This window comes from Arachis ipaensis, chromosome B03 (genome assembly GCF_000816755.2).
Source record: "Arachis ipaensis cultivar K30076 chromosome B03, Araip1.1, whole genome shotgun sequence".
Lineage (NCBI taxonomy): Eukaryota > Viridiplantae > Streptophyta > Magnoliopsida > Fabales > Fabaceae > Arachis > Arachis ipaensis.
This window is the reverse complement of record NC_029787.2, coordinates 111,747,273-111,769,390: the sequence shown is the minus strand read 5'-3', so window position 1 is coordinate 111,769,390 and position 22,118 is coordinate 111,747,273.

The window sequence follows — 22,118 nt, the reverse complement described above, 5'->3', positions numbered from 1 at the left end:
ATTTAATGTTAGCTGTTTAAATATGTTATATTTCGTGTTAGCTTTTCTTAAATGTGTCCAACATACAGAGCTTCCAAGAGGTTGAAAAATTCCAAAATCCTAAGTTTCTAGAGAAGAAAATAGGTCTACAATAGAGCATATTGCTCAATATACTATTGAACTTGGGGAAGCAACTTCTAATGAATATCTCAATATGAGATATTTTTCTTCTTTTTTAACAAAAATGCATTCAACTGGTTCTCCAACTTGAGACCAAATTCTATTCATTCTTGGGCGCAGTTCGAAGAAGATTTTTGTGATCAATTTTTTTGAAGTGAATTGAAAGTTAGTCTTACGGATTTATTCTCTATCAAACGTGCAGAGGGAGAATCCATGGACACTTATTTGGCACAGTTTAAAAACATAAAAAATAAGTGTTTTACTCTGATTTCAGAAACCGATGTTGTCAAAATAGCTGCTAATAGGCTAGAATTTGGAGTTAGAAAAAAAATTTGTTAATCAACATACTTTAGATCTTTCTTAACTGGCTGAGAGGTAACACAACAAATTAAAAAAGAAAAAGAGAATTTCAAAAAATATTCTAAAAGGATTGCATATGTTGATTATTTTTCCGATAGTAGTGATTCAGATGAAAAAGAGATTTATATTGCTGAATTACGTGAGAGTCCTCATTATGTCTTTAAATCTTTGAAGTCTGTTAAAAGAAAAGAAAAAAAAATTTCTTATTCCAAAACTGAAAATAAGACTTATCTTTTGATATTTCCAAGGTAGACCAAATATTTAAGATTTTATTAAAGGATAAGCAGTTTATTTTACCAGAAGGAAAAAAGATGCCTTCGGCTAAAAAAATAAAAAATAAGAACTTTTATAAGTTTCATAAAGTATTTTCGCACACCATTAATAATTGCGTCCTTTTCAGGGATTTGATACAAAAACCAATTGAGAAGGGAAGATTGAAGTTTGAAGATAAAACTACTATGAAGGTGGACACTAAACTATTTGCTATTGATTCAAATTATGTTTTGTCATTTAACTTGTCGGTCAACATGGTAGAAATTGACACCACAATGGCTAGTGTTCAAGGTGAAAATAAAGACTTGAGGGCTTTTGAGTGAGACAAGAAGCCGGTTTATCCTTGTCCTGGTGAAGATCTGTTAGAATTTTCGCCGAGAATTAAAGAATCTGATAGCACCATCACTATTACACAAAGTACAATTCTGTTTTTGATAAGGAAGCTACAAAAGAGTTTAAAAAATACAAAGTTAAAGAAAAGGAAAATGCCGATTTAAAAAAGAAAATTGCTGAAAAGGAGAATAAAACTAATTAACTGAAGTGAAAAATTGCTAAAGGGAAACAAAAGTTAGACCATCAGGGTTCTTTGAATAAGTATGTCAACAATGCTGTGATACGACCTGTCAACCAGAAGATGAAGACTGTGGTAATGATTGACAGAAAATTTAATGGCTTTTCTCAAAAGACAAGAGTTTCTATCGCCAAAATTTCAAATAACAAATGGGTCTAGAATCTTAAGAATGTGCAGTGAAGGATTACTATGTGTTCATAACACGCAGCGGAAGACAAGAAAGTAATCCTAAAGACCTATTTTGTGCTTAAACTTTATTCCAATAATAATATATAGATCAGATCTACATACCTATGTACGCTAGTAAAAAATCACTTTCTCCTTCGATGGTACGAAGGCACTATGCGTATCCACACCGAGACTAACATTTGCTGTCAGCTCCTTGACCAATGGACATCTGATCTAAATTGAGAAACCTCTTGCAACTCTTTGCACGCCATAAAATTCTTCTCCAAGAATTACGCTCACATACATTTATGTGTGTAGAGGCAAAGGAATAAAACTCTTGTTATTCTCTTCTGTTTCTCATCATTTCTCTACTCTTGGCATACATATATATAGTATGAGATTTGTTACTGATTTTAAATTTGATTCTCAATTCAAATTTAAATCATATCTTGTTATTTTAAACTTGAATCTTTTAAATTTATGAATCATATCATAACTCAATTTGAAACAAAATCAGTTAGGATCTCATCCAAATTTAGAATTCAAGTTTAGAAATAGAATAACTAATTATTCTCAAATCTCATATAATATTCTCAATTATCATACTATTATTATATTCTTGGTGTTAGCAAAGAATATAATAATATTTCATTTGAATTAATATAATTATTTATTTGATCAAATCAAAATAATAATTAAATAATTCTACAGCAAAGGTTAGAACACTCGTTAGTGTGTGACCCCATAGGTTCAATACTAAGCGGGTAGTAAATTAGTCATACTAAATTTACTAATCAAGATTGGCGTCTAACAACACTCCTCAACGACCCGATAGTATGAAGTAATATATTTTTACTAATGGTAATTATAACCATTAGGAATTTTCAGAATGAGTCAGTTCAATGGTCATATCTCTATATGCACCATCTATATATATAATTTAATAAATGAGAACTATTAATATTCATCCAATGAAGACCATTATATATATATTGATCTTTCCGGATTATTAATGTCCTTTTTTTTAATAATCCTATGACCAAGAACAATTTAGATTAAATTATAAAAGATTTATCTCTCAATATTATGATCACTATCACAATGATAAATCTCTAAATTTAATCAAGGACCTTATTATATTAACATTTTAATATAATACCAATAACAAATTATTTGATACATGATTGATTGGATTGTGGTCATACTCCTTAATAGGATTAATTCAAATTATTTTTAAGCATGTGATGTATTTATTTCCATTGAGATGGTTTTCTAATAAATTAATAGTTAATTTATTTTAATTATTTAATTGTGATTAATTTATCATTCTTTAAATATAATAGTTATATTTATAATCAAATATTTTATTTGGTTCAATTTATTTATTAAATTTTATTGTGATTTTGATCACAATAAAAGGAATAAGATGCAAAATATCTTTTGTTTGTTTCTTATATATATAAGTATATATATAAAGGTCAAATTTGATTTGATAATTTTTTTAAAGCTAAATGTTAGTACATGAAAAATCAAATTTTGATTTGATTGATGTGTTTTGAACACTATAATTTTAGAAATTAGTTTTCTAATGTTCTTGATTATAAAGAGCGGCCTGACAACCAGGAGTTTTATTTCAAGATAATAATCAGTGTATACATTTAATGTATTAATGATTAAATTTTATATTTTTTCTAGATAACTTGGGAGTATAAAAATTTAATCCAAGAATACTGGTAGAAATTCTCTAACAATAGAGATAAGTCCTAAAAGTTAGGATATTGTCAAAAATAAATTTATCTCTTGTTTACAAGGAACGACCTGATAACCAGGAGACTTGTAATCACGGATATAATTTATTGATGTATATGATGATGCATAAGGAGAATTAATTTTATACTTGAACCTAGACAACCTAGGGGGTATAAAATATAATTCAGTTAAATAATTGTCTAACAACCAGATAATTATTTGGGATTATAATTATATGTGATATAATTTAATCATGTTTATTTAGAATAGGTATGAGTAACAACTTGACAACCAAGGTACTCATTCATGATTCTAAATAATTTTAATAGAAATATAGATTTCTTAATTTACTTTCATATTTTAAATTTTTAAATATGTCTACCTTTTGTGTGGCATACTTGAAAGTAATATAATGGCTAACATCTAAGAATTGTTCTCATATATGAAAGGGTTATCATGGAGATGATAATTCTATTAAAATAATATCCTCCAATAAAATTGGTTTTGGAATGGTCAGAACTTTTGAAGTATTTGTAATATTATTTTTACCTGGTTGTTTTGACAACCATAAGTTCTAATTTCAAAGACATCTCCCCACTATCTATTACTAAACATCTTGAGAAGATGTATGGTGCCCAAAGTAAGATAGTATGACTATCAAAGATTTTATTTAAACTAGTGGGAGTATTGGGCGATATATTTTGAATTAAACAACTTTAGAAGTTGGAATGCCATTAGGCAAATGGTTTTAGCGAGAATTGTTCTTACAAGCATTTTTGGAGATTTATTTTGTTACAAACAAAATTTTCCTTAATATGATTAAGGTTTGTGATCTTTTTAGAAAAATTCAACATGAGTATTGAGGATGCGAATCAAAATTGCTCTTAAGGGTTGGTTTGACCAATAATAAAAATATTGAGTATTTTTATTATAAGAGTTGTAAAGTAAAATCTCTAATATCTAATTGATATTCTATTAAATAGAGAATGAGATTCTCTCCGTGCATAAATACTAGTACTCTATGTACTCCATCATGTTTAAGAAATATGAAATTTGATTTAGTTGAATATCACTATTTGTTAAATATTTAGACTACATTTTAGAAATGTGGCTAAATTAACAAATTTCTCACTAAATCAATTTTTTACCTATATGAGATATGGAAAAGGCATAAGATGAAACTCAAGAATATTGGAGTTTGGAGATGTCTTATATGTGTTAAGAGATTGTACAACAATAAAATTGATATTAGGTCCAATAAATGAGATTTATTGATTACCCTAAAGAAATAATAAGATTATTTTTATCACTCTTCTTATGACAAAGTGTCTGTGATAAAAGGTTAAACTTCTTTTTAGAAAAGGGATTCAATCTTAAAGAAAGAGTGGGAGTACAATTACTTTTATTAGAATTGTATACCACTCAATAGAGGATATACTTCCTCCTAAAAGTATAAAATGTTTGATCGTCAAACTAATTTTTGAAAAGTAACCTATTTGTATAATGATACAATTTGATAAAGATAGATCTAATGGTTACTTAGATTTTTAATCATATTCAATAAGGATTATCCTTAAAATAAAATTATACACTATTATAGTGGAAGATTTTATGTTTTGAGAAAACGTGATATTTATTGTGCACTGGGCGTATTTTGCAAAAGGTTAAGCACATATGCTCAAGAGTTAAGGTGTTTAAGGTCAAAAGAGTTTTGATAAACACAAATGTGCATTGAAAAGTATACACATGATTGATTGGCTCTAGTGCAAGTGGGAGATTATTGAGATAATAGTATGCCCAAAATCCAATCTATCATGATTGGATCTTGGGCATACTATTATCTCAATATGCAGAATCAACCTACTATTTTTTCAAGAGAAAAAAAATAAATGGGCGAGGCCTAGACCTTTTAAGTCTAGATATTAAGAGTTTCAATTATGGAATTGAATCATGCACAAGATGGAGGTAGTGTATATGTTCTAAAAAATATACCTGTTTTTTCAAAGCCAATTTTTTCTTATTATAATCCTAACATGAAGAAGGTTCTCAGTTATTCTCATTGGAAGAATTGTCAGGATATTCCAAAGTATTCTATGACTTTGAAGTAAAAAGAAAACATACCTGAGTATGTTCTCTTAGAGCCATACAAGGAGTATGGTGAAGATTTTCTTTCTTTGTTAACTATGGCCAAATCTACAGAAACAGGTAATTTTTCTACTCATCCTAAAGGAAATAAAAATGTAAAAAAAGGTTTGGATGAAAAAAAAAGAGCAGTTGAGCACAAGGAAAAAAAGATGAAGGTTTAATTTCTGACAATTTTGACACTGATTTTGATGATAGCTTGGATGCGATATTTGGAGTCAACCAATTTATAGTTGTAGTGTCACTGCTGCCTAAAGAGTATAGTCAAGTTCAGAAAGTAGAATCATTAGAAGATGATTGTTATGATGTCTTTTCTCGAAATGAATGCTTATTGTTAGATGATAATATGTGTTGTGGGAGATTGTTTGAGAAGCCTATTGAAAATGACAAGGAGCATTTACGTCCACTACATATCAAGGCTCATGTTGATGGAAGGATAGTCAATTAGATTTTGGTTCACGGAAAAGTTATTGTCAATCTCATGCTTGAGAGAATGATGAAAAAGCTTGGGAAGATAAAAAATATTTGATCAAAAGTGGCATTGGAGTGATAGATTTTAATGGAAGGGCTTCTTTTGTTAGAGGTGTGATTCTGCTATCAATTGAGCTTAGTTCTGTCAATAGACTAACTCTGTTTGTTGTTGTTCCTTCTAAGGCTGATTTTAATTTGCTTTTGGGACGTAACTGGATTCATGGGATGGGTGCTATTTTATCTGTTCTACATCAAAAGTTGATTTTCTGGAATGAAGATGGGAGAGTGGTGAAAGTTCTTGCTGACAACAGTACCTATTATTATGATGAGATGCATGTAGAGTTCAGGATGTATAATCCTGGAGTCAAGTTGCTGACTGTTGACACCCAGGTATTTGATCCTGAAAATATTGAGATGTGCAAAATAGATATGAATGGTTTTATTTTGGTCCCTAAGGCGAGGGCGGATGCGGCCTCAGGAGAGACTTAGATAATGAGTTTGACGAGTCAACTGGCTCGACTGTCAGCTTATATGTCATGATAAAGAAGGGTGCATTGATAGTGTATCTTATGATTGTATATATGATAATGGTCCTTTAGGTTTTGAAAAAAATACTAATAATGTGAGAAAGATTGATGTGCATGATCCTTTGGAAGAGGTAGATATTGGTAACGGTGATCATCCCAGACTAACATATGTGAGTAAGATGCTGCCTAATGATTTCAAAAAAGAAGTGGTATAGATGTTGAAGGAATATTGTGACTGTTTTGCATGGGAATTATGTAGAGATTCTAGGCTTGAATCGTGAACTAGTAGAGCATCAATTGCCACTAAAAACTAATGTCAAACCTGTCAAGCAACCACCAAAGAGATTTGCCTCTGAGGTCCTGCAGAAGATTAAGGAAGAAATTGAAAGACTTCTTAAGGCTAAATTTATAAGAACAATAAGGTATGTCAACTAAATTTTTAATATTATTCTTGTCATGAAAAAGAATGAAAAATTAAGGGTTTGCATTGATTTTAGAGATTTAAATTCTGCAACACCAAAAGATGAATATGCAATGCATATAGCTGATTGTTGATAGATTCTACTACTGGTCATGAGATTTTAAGTTTTAAGGATGGATATTCAGGCTATAATCAAATATACATAACTGAGGAAGATATGTCAAAAATTGCATTTAGGTGTCCAGGTGCTTTAGGAGCTTTTGAATGGGTTGCGATGATATTTGGGTTTAAAAATGCTGGTGCAACTGTCAAAGAGATATGAATAACATTTTTTTTCATGATTTCATTGGAAATTTCATGAAAATCTATATTGATGATGTGGTTGTAAAGTCAAATGCTAGAAAAGGGCATCTAAAAAATTTAAAACAGCATTTGAAAGAATGAAAAAAAACATAAATTAAAAATGAATCCCTTAAAATGTGCTTTTGGTGTGAGTGTAGAAAATTTTCTTGATTTCTTGGTGCAGAAAAAAGGGATAAAAATTGACAATAACAAGACAAAAACTATCTTAGAGGCTCCTCCTCTAGCTAACTAAAAACAGCTGCAAGCATTTTTAGGAAAAGTCAATTACCTTAGAAGGTTTTTCCAATCTGTCAGGAAAAACTAAGCTCTTTGCACCTTTGATCAAATTGAAAAAAGAAGAAGAGTTCCAGTGAAAATCAGAGCATCAAAAATTTTTTGACAACATCAAGAAGTATTTGACTAATCCTCCTGTTATAACACTTTCAAGGCACTGAGCACCTCTAAAACTTTATGTGTCAGCTTCAGAAGTAACAATTGGTGGAATGCTAGCTCAAGAAGATGAGGATGGCAACAAAAGAGTGATTTATTATCTAAGCCGTGTGTGTTAAATAATGTCGAGGGCTGTTATTCTCCAATTGAGAAACTTTGTTTAGCTTTATATTTTTCTTGTCTTAAACTTAAGTACTATTTGATTCTTAAGAATGTTTATGTAATTTCTAAGTTTGATGTTCTCAAATATATGTTCTCTTCTCCAATTTTGTATGGTAGACTAGGAAAATAGATGTTAGTTTTGACAGAATTTTCTTTATATTTTGTTCTTGTAAGAGCCGTTAAGAGAGAGGTTCTAGCTAATTTTCTAGTTGACCATCCCTATATTGACATTGATAAAAATTTACTGGATTTTATTAGTTTGGTACTTTGGAAGTTATATTTCACAGTTTATGCCACAAGGGTGGTGTCGGTATATGAATTTTAATTATTTTTTCAAATAGTGAGTCAAGTAAATTTCTCTTTAAATTGAATTATTCATGTTCCAACAATGAAGTAGAGTATGAGGCGTTAATAATGGTATTGAAAATATTATTAGAAAGAGGAGTAAAAAATATAAAAATTGTTGGGGATTCACAGCTTGTAGTCTGTCAAGTATCTCTTGAGTATAGGTGTGTTAGTGAAAATTTAATAAAGTATTTCAATGTAGCTACATATGATGGTAATCAGTGACTAAGAGAAGGGGGAGAGGGGGGTTGAATCTTAGCCCCTTTTTTGCTGAATATTAATTTCTGTTTTTTCAAAGAAACTTCAGGAGATATTTCTGCTTTTGTCTCATAACAAGTCAAGAGACATTTTCTTTTTGTCTCATAACGGGTTAGGAGATATTTTCATTTTGTCTCCAACGCAACAGAAACAGAATAGGAGTAGAAGAGAAAGAGAGAATCACACCTAGATGTATCCTGGTTTAGCTGCTGAGTGCAATGCAGCCTACATCCAGTCTCCATCACAACAGTGACGGAATTTCACTATAATCATTAGATTACAAACACCAATTCTTCCTTAGGATCTACCTAATCACATCTGGGACAAATCCAGATTCTATTCCCAAATCTGAACTTGACTTGGACTCCTACCAAGCTTTCAACCGCAAAGTGCTAACCCAACTTGCAAGGGAATCCCCACAGGATCATAAAACATAACATATAGATGTACAAAGAAACTCTGAGACATTTATGATTTTTTCTCTAATATTGCTCACTGCCTTTTTCCTCTCACTGGCTTTTTCTTACAAACCTCACCATGTTTGTCTTTTACCATGAGACTCAGACAGACAATACTAAGAAAAAGAAAACAAAATGAACATCTTTGAAGGAGAAGAACTCAAGAGGCTTGGGTAGCTATGAGAACTCTGTACTTTCACTTTCTCTCTTTGATCTCAACCCTTGGCTGTTCACCCTTATTATAGAAGGAGAAGCTTCCAAGGTTGAAACCGGTTCAACCAAGCAACTTTTTCTCCAACCTAAAAGCAGCTTCGGTTCGGATAGAGAGAAGAGAGAGGAAAAACCAAAAATCAACATGGATGTACCTCTCTCAACCTTTTTCATCAAGCTTCTTCAATATGAGCCTTTCATCTTGACTTTGGCTCCAAGAATTAATTCTAACCCTTGATGAATCTCTGACCCAGGAGTGCTTCTTTCCTTCCATATTTGCTTCTTTCTATCCATAGCTTCAGAGGCTAGCTTCCTTCTCTGATGAACAACAATGGAAGTGAATTCTTATATCTGAGATCTTCCTCTCTACAGAGGCGGATCTTTTCTTTTCTTGGTATGGAAGATCTTGAGGCTCTTCTTCCAAATCTTGCCTTTAATGGCAAAGCTCTAGCCATGCCTTACTTCGGATCTTCCTTCTTCATAGGCTTTCTTCATCCTAGCCTTTTCTTCTTCCATAGCTTCACTGTTACTTTCTCTGATAACTTACTTCTCTTTTCTTCTTCTGATTGAAGTGACCGAATGAAAAGAGAGAGAGAGAGAGAGAGAGAGGAGAGAGAAGAGACAAAGCTTTCAATGCAAAATTAAACTCAATTTAATTTTGAGTTTCGGTTACCTATGCATGCATTTAACCAAATTGGAATTTGAGTTCCAGTAACCAATGCATAGAGTAACATATGGATCTTTTAATGTGATTAAACCAATTTGAATTTTCAACTTCAAGTTACCAAGGTGACCGAAGCATGCTAGAAATCCTTGGCCCATTTCTTTCATTCTTTTGTTTTATCAACATGGGCTTGTGATTTGGGCTTATCTTCATTTCAAATTTCAGCCACTTTATGTTTGAATTAATTTTGCACAAAACTAAAATAATTCTTTGACCAAAGTGGGCTGCTCTATCTTTTTGACCTAATAGGAAATTAATTTCTTCCTCCTGCACACTAATAAACATATCAAACAAATTATTGGAAGCATATAATAATTTAATAATTTCCTAATCAATATTTTAATAATTTTCTAATTAATAATGTTTGATCATCATTTGAATTTAATATAAGTTTTCCAAACTCAACAATCTCCTCTTTGATGACAAACATTATTAAAACTGAATTGAAAGGATTAGGATTAGAAAACTCCCTTTGATGATTTGGCCGATTCCTCCCCCTTTAAATTGTTCAAACTGCTCCCCCTTAATGTGTGCCAAATTATCCATTAGTTTTTACGGAAGCTGCACCTGTGTGCATGTTCTAAAAGTTCCAAACAAGATACCAATTTTCAAAACATGGAACCTTTAATAACAGAGCCATATTTTATCAAGAAAAATGTTTATACTTGAGCAAACACATTTATCAAAATAATCAAAGCTCAAGTTGATATTAATCCACTAACACAGAGTGCTAAAAAATAAAGATTCAAAACAGAGCATAAACAGATCAAAATAATAAAATAGAGTATACAAAAATAATAAAACGGAGCAACCGGCAGCCCTAATTTCAGTTTCAATTTAGCCATATTTTCAATCTTTTTCTTCCCCTTTTGTCATTAAGGAGGACCCTGCAAAATAAAATATAGAAAAGCAATGCAGTCCATAATATTTAAAACATAAACAGTATCAAAGTAATTAATTACAGTCAACAGTTCAACTGAAAATAAGTTCAAAGATAACAAAATAAAAGTGTTCAGCAGCAAACACATCAGAGAGCAAATCTTAGGTATCAGAAGACTCAGCATCAGATTCTAGAACATCGTCTTCTTTCTCGGAATGAGCCATGTCCTCGTCAATGGAATCCAAATGCTTTAAGAGCAAGTTTACCCTTTCATGAGACTTAAGCCAAGCCTTTCATTTTGCAATGCAAGCTTTCTAGCTTCTTTGCTGAATTTTACCATTTGCTTGGACATGATAGCAAACTCCAAGAGAACATCTTTACCTTTAGCATGCTGCGGTACACCACCACCTTTGATTGTGGACACTTTATTCTCAACAGGCTCACTACTCAAATTAACATTAAAATGCTCAATCAAGCAAGTCAAAAATATACCATATGGCAAGTTACTCTTTTTATCACTTTTCATACAGTTTCACATATGACGAATCATACAGTAAGCTAAAGATATGGGAATGGAGTTCAAAATAGCATAAAGAACAACGGTGTCACAAACACCTACCCTCTGATATGATCCACTTTTTAGGAGTAAAAGAACTGTCATTAATGCTAGGAACAAACCTTCTCTTGTAAAGCAAAATCATTAATGAAAATAGTTTTCAAAAATTAATTTGAATTTTTAAAAACATGAAAATTGAAAATACAAGTCATGAGGAATGACAAAAGATTAAAACTGACATGACTTGAAATGGAGTAAAGTGATGTCATGTTGAAAAATTAATTTCAAAAATTAAAAGAGTATTATGATTTAAAGATAATGAGCCCATATCATGTGAACAAAGTTTGTCTTACATTGGCCCAAAAGGTGGTTACAACATGCTGGGCAATAGGGCACAGTTCTTCATTTTTAATCCACAAATTTTTTGGGCTTTATACAAGTCTTCCTTTGAAGATTTCATCACTTGTCCAGATTTGTCTCCCTGCTGTCTACGAGACAAAAACACACAGAGGCATGAAATTCACAGTTTTTCAACAGAACTTAAATCCATCATCCTAAACTGTTTCTTAATGAACAAAATCTGTTTTCACACAGAGGTTTAGTGAAAAAGTCAGCAAGTTGCTCTTCAGATTTTACAAATTGGATATCAATAGTACCCTTTTGCACATGTTCCCTGATAAAGTGATATCGAACCTCAATGTGCTTGGTTCTAGAGTGCAGTACAGGATTTTTTGAAATATTTATTGCACTCATATTATCACAAAACAAAGGTATACTATTGATTTTTAATTTGTAATCTTTCAATTGAGTTTTAAGCCATAAAAGTTGAGAGCAACAAGCAGCCGTGAATATGAATTCGGCTTTAGCGGTGGATAAAGTAACAGTGGCTTGCTTCTTGCTTGACCACACGTTAGGTGAGCTTCCAAGGAAGTAACACATTCCAGACGTGCTTCTTCTATCCACACGGTCTCCCACGTAATCTGCATCACAAAACCCTACTGCACAGAACTCATTAGATTTAGGATACCATAAGCCAAGATCACATGTGCCCTTAATGTATCTAATGATTCTTTTGACGGCTGAAAGATGGGATTCTTTTGGGTGATATTAAAATCTAGAGCATATACCCACACTTTGAACAATATCCGGCCTAGAGGATGTAAGATACATAAGTGAACCTATTATTCCTCTATACCGTGTTTCATCCACATCTTTGCCACTTTCATCTTTGTCCAGTTTAGTGTTTGGATGCATAGAAGTTCCCATTGATTAACTCTTTGGCATATTTTTCTTGGTGAATAAAGATACCACTAGGAGTTTGTTTAATTTGAAGACCAAGAAAAAAAGTTAATTCTCCCATCAAACTCATTTCAAACTTACTAGTCATTAGTTTTTCAAACACTTCACACAAGGATTCATTAGCTGATCCAAAAACAATGTCATCCACATAAACTTGAACAAGTAAAATATCATCATTAGATTCTTTTATAAACAAAATAGTATTGGTGGTACCCCTTTGAAAATTATTTTCCAATAAGAAGGCACTAAGCCTTTCATACCAAGCTCTAGGAGCTTGCCTAAGACCATAAACTGCCTTTGAAAGTTTAAAAACATGATTTGAAAAATTTTTGTTTTCAAAACCGGAGGGTTGTGTCACAAATACTTCTCTATCTATAAAACCATTAAGAAAAGCACATTTGACATCTGTTTGAAACATTTTAAAACCCTTGTGGGCAGTATACGCAAGAAGCAACCTAATTGCTTCCATTCTTGCTACCGGGGCAAATAACTCATCAAAATCTATACCTTCCTCTTGATCGTAACCTTGGGCCACTAGTCTAGCCTTGTTACGAACAACACTACCATCCTCACCCAATTTATTTTTGAAAATCCATTTTGTACCGGTTACCTTTTTACCATTTGGATTTGGTACAAGAGTCCAAACCTCATTCTTTTCAAATTGTGCTAGCTCTTCCTCCATGACTTTAACCCATGAGGGGTTTTCAAGAGCTTGCTTCACATTAAGAGGTTCCAATTGGGACAAGAAGGCAACATTGCTTGGTTCCATTTGCTTCTTACTTGAGGATCTAGTGGTTATGCCTTGTGAATGATCACCAATGATGAATTTATGAGGGTAACCCTTCAAAAATTTCCATTCACGTGGCCTTTGAGGAAAGGTTCTACCTTGACGAGTTTCAGTAGGAAACTCTGTTCTGGATTCTCTGGCTAGTTCAGGAGACAAAATAGAAATGTCTCCTTCATTCTGAAGAGACGCTTCTGGACAGACAAATTCAACAGCTGGGACAGACTTGGAATTTTTTTGACTGACTTGATGGTTCACATCAGTTTCACTACCTGCATCATCATCTAATACAGCACTTGGAATAGAATTAGAATCACAAAAAGACACATGTATGGATTCCTCAATTGTTCTATGTTCTTTGAGGTAAACCTTAAACGCTTTGCTAGTGGTGGAGTATCCAACAAACATTCCTTCATAAGATTTTGGATCAAATTTTCCAAGATTTTCTTTATTGTTAAGTACAAAATATTTGCATCCAAAAATATGGAAATAAGATTAAGTGGGGTTCCTTTCCAAAGCTCATATGGAGTTTTCTTTAAACCTTTTCGAATGATGGTTCTATTTAAAATATAACAAGTTGTGTTTACAGCTTCATCCCACAAAAATTTTGGAACATCATTTTCACAAAGCATTGCCCTAGTCATTTCTTGAAGGCTTCTATTCCTTCCTTCAACAACCCCATTTTGTTGAGGTGTTCTTGGGTATGAAAAGTTATGTGCTATTCTAAATTCATCACAAAAATGTTCAAAATCTTGATTTTCAAACTCCTTTCCATGATCACTTCTCAGGTGGGCAATTTTTAAATATTTTTTATTTTGGATCTTTTTGCAAAGAGAAGAAAAAGCATAGAACGCATCATTTTTGTGAGCTAAGAAAAGAACTCAACCAAATCTAGAGTAATCATCCACCACTACCAAACCATAATATTTTCTTCCCAAACTTGTGTTCTAGTAGGACAAAAAAGATCAATATGTAACATTTCCAATGGCCTTTTAGTGGAAATTCCATCTTTGGGTTTAAAAGATGATCTTACTTATTTGCCTAGTTGACAAGTATTACAAGTAATATCTTTATCAAATTTAATATTTGGAATTCCTCTAACTAAATTCTTTTTAACAAGCTTAGAAATTTGGTACATGCTTGCATGTCCTAATTTCTTATGCCAAAGCCATTTTTCAGATTCAAGAGAGGTAAAACAAGTTACTTTTTGATCCTTTAAATCCTCTAGAGTTAATCCATACACATTATTGCATCTTTTTGCTTCAAACAAAATATCACCGGATTTTTCACAAATAATCAAGCAATCCAATTTTCTAAAAATATCCAAATATCCAAGATCACACAATTGGCTAATGCTTAGTAGGTTGTGCTTTAATCTGTCAACAAGCAAAACATCATTAATGAAAGAAGAGAAGTTCTTGCCCAATTTACCTATGACCACTATCTTTCCCTTTCCATTGTCACCGAAAGTAACAAAACCTCCATCATACTCATCAAGCTTGATGAAGAATGTTGACTTTCTGGTCATATGCCTAGAGCACCCACTATCCATATACCACAAGTTGTCCTTTCTTTTGGATGCTAGGCAAACCTACAAAAATACTTAAGTGAGATTAGGTATCCAAATTTTTTTGGATCTTTTAATGTCAAACAATCTCCTTTTTTCCAAGCCATTATAATCACAAACAATCTTGTAAACTTTATCTCCAATCATCCTTTCACTTATGAAGCACTGAATAGGAAAATGTCCATTCCAATTGCATAATCTACAAAATTTTTGAGTTGCTATTTTTCTAAGGCTTGTTGGGTTTTGAAACCTTATGTCATCTGAAGAGGATGCCATATTGGTAAAAGAAGATTTTTCAATAAATTTTTCAGATTTGTGAAACCTCAAACCAGCTTTATCATAAAGAGGTTTTTGGCTAGCCAAGAGTTGATTTAAATTTTCAGAATTTTGAGCAAAACTAGCTAAGTCCTCTTTAAGTCTTTTTACCTCTTTATACAACCACTCATTTTCCTCAAAATAGTTTAGATTTTCAGTCACAGAATGATGATATTCACAACTCTTAAGTTCAGCTTTTAACTGCTTGTTTTCTTCAACAAGATCATTAGCAGTTTCGGCTTCCCTTAATTTATCTTTAAGAAAATCATTTTCAGCTTTTAGTATTTCTATTTGAGACTCAAGATCTTGGTTTTCATTTAAGAAACATTTAATCTTTTCAAAGATGATCAATCATAAGATGAAGGTCTTCAGTGGAGGGATCAAGAAATACTACCTGCTCTATGTGATCGGCTATGAGACAAGTTTGAGATTTGGTTTCTGATTCTTCATCTTCATCAGTGTCATTTTCTAAGTCTTCCTATGAATCCATGAGTCCTTTCCTCTTTTCTCTTTTCGGTTTGTCCTCCTTCTTCAGTTTTGGACAATCAGACTTGAAGTGTCCAGTTTCCTTATAGTTGTAGCAGATCACCTTGCCTAGGTCCCTCTTTGGTTTCCTTGAACTGCCTCCTTTGTTCCGTTCCTTCAGCTTTATCATTTTTTTTGAATTTCTTAGCAAATAAAACAAAATCATCGTCAGATAAATTATCACTAGATTCATCATCCAGAGATTCAGTTACTGATTTGAGAGCAATTCCTTTCTTTTTTGCATCTCTCTTTAAATAAGTATTTTCAAAAGCAAGTAAGTTTCCTCTCAGATCATCATATGTCATTTCATCAATACCACTACTCTCAGCTATTATTATAGCGTTGGTTTTCCACCCTTTAGTGAGACATCTCAATATTCTCCTCACAAGCACAGATTTAGGATGTCTGATTCCCATAGCATCCAAGCCAGTGATGATAATGTTGAATCTTTCAAACATTTCATCAATTGTTTCTCCTTCCTTCATTGAGAATATTTCGTAGTCTCTATTTAGCATGTCTATTCTGGATCTTTTGACTTGGATTGTGCCTTCATGAGTAACTTGAAGCTTGTCCCAGATTTCCTTTGCTGTTGTGCATCTTGATACCTGTCAGTATTTCTTGAAGCTAACAGCACAGTTGAGCAAGTTGACAGCTTTAGCATTAAGCTCTATTTTCTTTCTATCATCTTCATTCCAATCGGCCTCAGCCTTGGGAACAATCAATCCATCAGCTCTAGTGGTGGTTGGAAATTGTGGACCTTCCAGGATTATTTTCCAAAGCCTGTAATCTACAGATTGAACAAAGATCTTCATTCTTTCATTCCAGTTGCTGTAGTTCTTTCCATTAAAAAATGGAGGTCTGTTGCTTAACTGCCCTTCCGTCAGAGTATAGACCACCAGATTTGAGCCACTGTTAACTGCCATCAGGATCTTTTTTCCAAGTTGCAAAGCTTGATCTCTTTGAGACCAAGCTCTGATACCAATTGATGGTAATCAATGGCTAAGAGAAGGGGATTAGATCTTAGCCCCTTTTTGCTGAATATTAATTTTTGTTTTTTCAAAAAGACTTCAGGAGATATTTCTGCTTTTGTCTCATAACGGGTTAGGAGATAGTTTTCATTTTTGTCTCCAATGCAACAGAAACAGAATAGGAGTAAAAGAGAAAGAGAGAATCACACCCAGATGTATCCTGGTTCAGCTGCTGAGTACAATGCAACCTACATCCAGTCTCCATCACAACAGTGACAGAATTTCACTATAATCATCAGATTACAAACACCAATTCTTCCCTAGGATCTACCCAATCCTATCTGGGAAAAATCCAGATTCTATCCCCAAATCTAAACTTGTCTTGGACTCCTACCAAGTTTTCAACCGCAAAGTGTTAACCCAACTTGCAAGGGAATCTCCACAGAATCATGAAACACAACATACAGATGTATAAAGAAACTCTGAGACATCTATGGCTTTTTCTCTAATATTGCTCACTATCTTTTTCCTCTCACTAGCTTTTTCTTACAAACCTCACCATGTTTGTCTTTTATCATAAGACTTAGACAGACAATACTAAGAAAAAGAAAACAAAATGAACATCTTTGAAGGAGAAGAACTCAGGAAGCTTGGGTAGCTATGAGAACTCTGTGCTTTCACTTTCTCTCCTTGATCTCAACCTTTGGCCGTTCACCCTTATTATAGAAGGGGAAGCTTCCAAGGTTAAAATCGGTTCAACCAAGCAACTTCTCCAACCCAAAAATAGCTTCGGTTCGGACAGAGAGAAGAAAAAGGGAAAACCGAAAATCAACATGCATGTACCTCTCTCAACCCTTTTCATCAAGCTTCTTCAATCTGAGCCTTTCATCTTGACTTTGGCCCCAAGAATGAATTCTAACCCTTGATGAATCTCTGACCTAGGAGTGCTTTTTTCCTTCTATTTTTGCTTTTTCCTATCCATAGCTTCAGAGGCTAGCTTCCTTCTCTGATGAACAAAAATGGACGTGAACTCTTACAACCGAGATCTTCCTCTCTGACAGAGGCGGATCCTTTCTTTTCTTGTATGGAAGATCTTGAGGCTCTTCTTCAAAATCTTGCCTCCAATGGCAAAGCTCTAGCCATGCCTTGCTTCGGATCTTCCTTCTTCATAGGCTTTCTTCATCCTAGTATTTTCTTCTTCCATAGCTTCACTGTTACTTTCTTTGATAACTTGTTTCTCTTTTCTTCTTCTGATTGAAGTGACCAAATGAAAAGAGAGAGAGAGAGAGAGAGAGAGAGAGGGAGAGAGAGAGAGATAGGAGAGAGAAGAGACAAAGCTTTCAATGCAAAATTAAACTCAATTTAATTTTGAGTTTCGGTTACCTATGCATGTATTTAACCAAATTGGAATTTGAGTTCCAGTAACCAATGCATAAAGTAACGTATGGATCTTTTAATGTGATTAAAGCAATTTGAATTTTCAACTTCAAGTTACCAAGATGACCGAAGCATGCTAGAAACCCTTGGCCCATTTCCTTCATTCTTTTGTTTTATCAATACGGGCTTGTGATTTGGGCTTATCTTCATTTCAAATTTCAGCCGCTTTATGTTTGAATTAATTTTGCACAAAGCTAAAATAATTTTTTGACCAAAGTGGGCTGCTCTATCTTTTTGGCCCAATAGGAAATTAATTTCTTCCTCCTGCACACTAATAAACATATCAAACAAACCATTGGCAGCATATAACAATTTAATAATTTCCTAATAAATATTTTAATAATTTTTTAATTAAGAATATTTGATCATCATTTGAATTAAATATAAGTTTTTCAAACTCAACAATGTACATAGTTATTGAGTGAGTTTGGCAATATCACTGTGTGGCATGTTCTACGAGAATTAAATCAAGAAGCAAATGAATTGGCCTAAATTACTTCAAGATATAAGATCAAGTCTACAACACTAGAAAAATTGATAAAGATAAAGGGAATATATATTTCTTTGAGTGAAAGAGAAGTGTTTTTGTTAGAAAAATTAGATTCGAAAGATTGGAGAGTTCCAATTGTGGAATATTTAGAAAATTCAAACAGCACCATCGATAAAAAACTTAAATACAAATCTCAAAGTTATGTTCTAATGAATAATGTGTTGTTTAAGAAATCTATCGACGAAAATTTTGACATGTTTGGAAGAAAAAGAGGCGTATTTAGCTCTTGCCGAAGTGCATGAAGGAATTTGTGGTGCCCATCAGTCAGGAAAAAAATGAAATGTGTTATAAACAGGAGAAGATTGTATTGGCCAACTATTCAGAAAGATTGTGTGAATTATGCTAGATCTTGTGAGGAGTGTCAAAAACATGAGAATCGTCAACATATTCTAGCGTCAGAATTGTATATTATAATTAAACTATGGCCGTTTAGAGGTTGGGCTTTAGATTTGATTGGGCAGATCCATCCACCTTCTTCTAAAGGTCATAAGTTTATTTTAGTTGGTATTGATTATTTTTCTAAATGGGTAAAGGCTATCCCTTTGAGGGAGGTGACTCACAATGAAATAAGTAATTTCATTGAGGAGCATATTGTGCATAGATTTGGGATTTCTCAATCTATTACCACTGATCAAGGAACCATTAAAAAAGGTCATGAAATATGCCAAGTCTAGAGATATAAATGCTTTCTTCTACACCTTATTATGCCTAAGCTAATGGACAAGTAGAGGTAGTGAATAAAATTTTGATTGCATTAATTAAAAACATATTAAAAGGCAACCAAAAAATTGGCACCAAACTCTCAGTCAAGTTCTTTGGGCTTACAGAAATTCTCCAAGAGGTTCTACTGGAACTACTCCATATAAACTAGTCTACAGTTATGATACAGTGTTGCCGATTGATATCAATTTGCAAGGTATAAGGGTGCTAGATTAGATGAGATACCAGTAGTAGATTATTGAAATTCTTTATATGACGAGCTCAATAAACTAGATGATGAAAGGTTGAGAGCTTTAGAGTGGGTGATTCAATAAAAGCAGGTTATGTCAAAATCGTACAACCGCCGAGTTAAAGTAAAGACATTTGTAGTTGGATATTGAGTATGAAAGACAATTTTGTCTATGAAAAAAAGTCAAAAACTTTTGGTAAGTGGTCTCCAACTTGAAAAGGACCTTATATAGTTGACAAAGTTTATTCTAGAAATGCCTATAAGATTATTGAAGTTGGATCAGGAAAAAGAATTCTTTTGATAAATGACAAGTGTTTAAAAGTGTATAGGTCAGGCATACATGAGAAAAAAAATCCCACATATTTAGGATAAGAAAATATTCAATTGAAGTGTCAAATCCTAAAATGAAAGGCTAACTAGCATTTTCAATTTAGTTTGTCAAATTTAAGATAAGTACAAACTGACACTTTCATGTGCTTTCTAGCTATAAACTACAAGTTTTATTGACAATGTAAAGCATTAAGTCTATAAAACAAATATGTATTCAAAGTATTAATTTAAAATAAGAGTCAATGCAGGAAAATAACTTATCACTTTCTAAGTACAATCTAGCACATGCTAACATATAAAAAAAATGAAAGGGTTAGTGGATAAATTTGTGTAAAGTTAGAAGCATGTCAACAAAGTCACACTTTATTTATTTTGACAGTACTTGAGACAAATACATATGAGGTAGCATACACCATTGCAACCTGATAATATAGGCAAATATGGAGGTCATCTCAAATGAAATATAAAAGAGGTCATTGAAATATTAATAATTGGCTTAACATGAAGTAATGTAATAACTTTTCAAATGTAGCAAGTGTCAACCAGTTTACAACATAAAGATAGGGTGCATATAAGAGCAAATAAAAAAGTAAATTTTTTTTTAATTTGCTTAATATGTAAAACCTAATAAAAAATGAGGATTGCAGAGACATATTAAAAGAAATAGTTCATATACAAAATGTAAGATTAAGCCTCGAAGATCTCTTTCAAATGGTAACTTCAGTATGGAGAGCAATTTGAAAATTCATGGCTTCTTTTGTAACTTGATGCGAGCAAAGCATTTTCTTTTCAAGGGATTGCAATGATGCATTGCTACTGTCAAGTATGCTGCTTGCTTTAACAAGTTGACTTTCATTCTTCATCAAAGCAGCGTTTAACTTGTTTTTTTTTTATCTCTTTCTTGATAATCAGCTATTGTTTCAAGTCTTAAATCTCATCAGATAATTCATGAGCCTGGCTTTTAGCTTTTGCAATATGGGTAGACAGGATAGTTTTAGCGATTTCAAAAGACGAGGTGTCTTGTTTCTACTTGGAAAAAACTTAAGTTGATTGCTGGTATAATAAGATAGCTGCTTGAGCTTCTGCTGAAAATTTGACATAAAGGTCTTCATAAATCTTTCGCAAGCGGGTCAACAAAGGGTCGATAAACTCAGTATGTGAAGTAATTGAAAATGTATAAAAATGTTAGAAAGCTGAACCTTAAGGTTTGGATCAATGGCAAGCGTCAAGAGAGGTTTAGATAGGATGGTACCAAGTTATTTTCTCAAAGGAGGTAGAATGGATTTGTCAACAATCTTTGTTGTGGGAGGTGTGACATGGAGTTATTCTGTTGAAAGATAACTTTGGATGGTAGAGCCAGATTCAACTATGACTTTCTTATCTGCATCCATATATTTCATTCAAATCTTCTAAGTCAAACAACAAGTCATTCAGCATAATATTGGAGGTATAAGCATGGATTGAAATGACTGGCATTTATTTTTCCAACAGCTCACTCAGAAAAATTTCAAAATTTTGAATCTAAAACAAATATGCAAAAGAAAGTGTCAACAAAATTTGTGAAAAAAAGGTATTAATTAGTCTAAATAACATATTATACCTTATCAGATTTGATGCTGGGTGTGAGTTGATCTGATGTGGTAGCTGTAGAATTTTCGGTGTTAGGCACAAATCGTGAAAATGGGAGGAGATGTAGTGATCTGAAACGAAAAATAAAATAAGGGCAAAGATAATTAATGAGATCAATATAGAAAGAAACATGATGATGATAAAAAAAATTAGCATGAGAAACATCATTAGTAATCAAGTTCTTCAAGACAATGTTATTTTTAACCTGAAAGATGTGAGAATAGATGAATATACTTGAGGAACAAATTGACCACTAAGACGGAAGGCATCGACATCATTATCTTTAGAAGATGAGTCACTTACTGCTTTATTACTAGACGAGGTGCTCTCATCTTCTTCATCATTGTTCTGAGAGATTTCTGGTCCCTCATTGTTGTTATTGGATGTACTTGACGTGTCTTCGTTATCATCATTTGAAGATGATGACACCGTAATTGGTTTAAAATTTGTTTTTGACCCGACGGCTTAGGCAATTAGGATTGAGCTTCCTTTTTTCTACAAGCCTAGCAGAAGTTTTTCTTAGAGGAGGATTGGCAGTA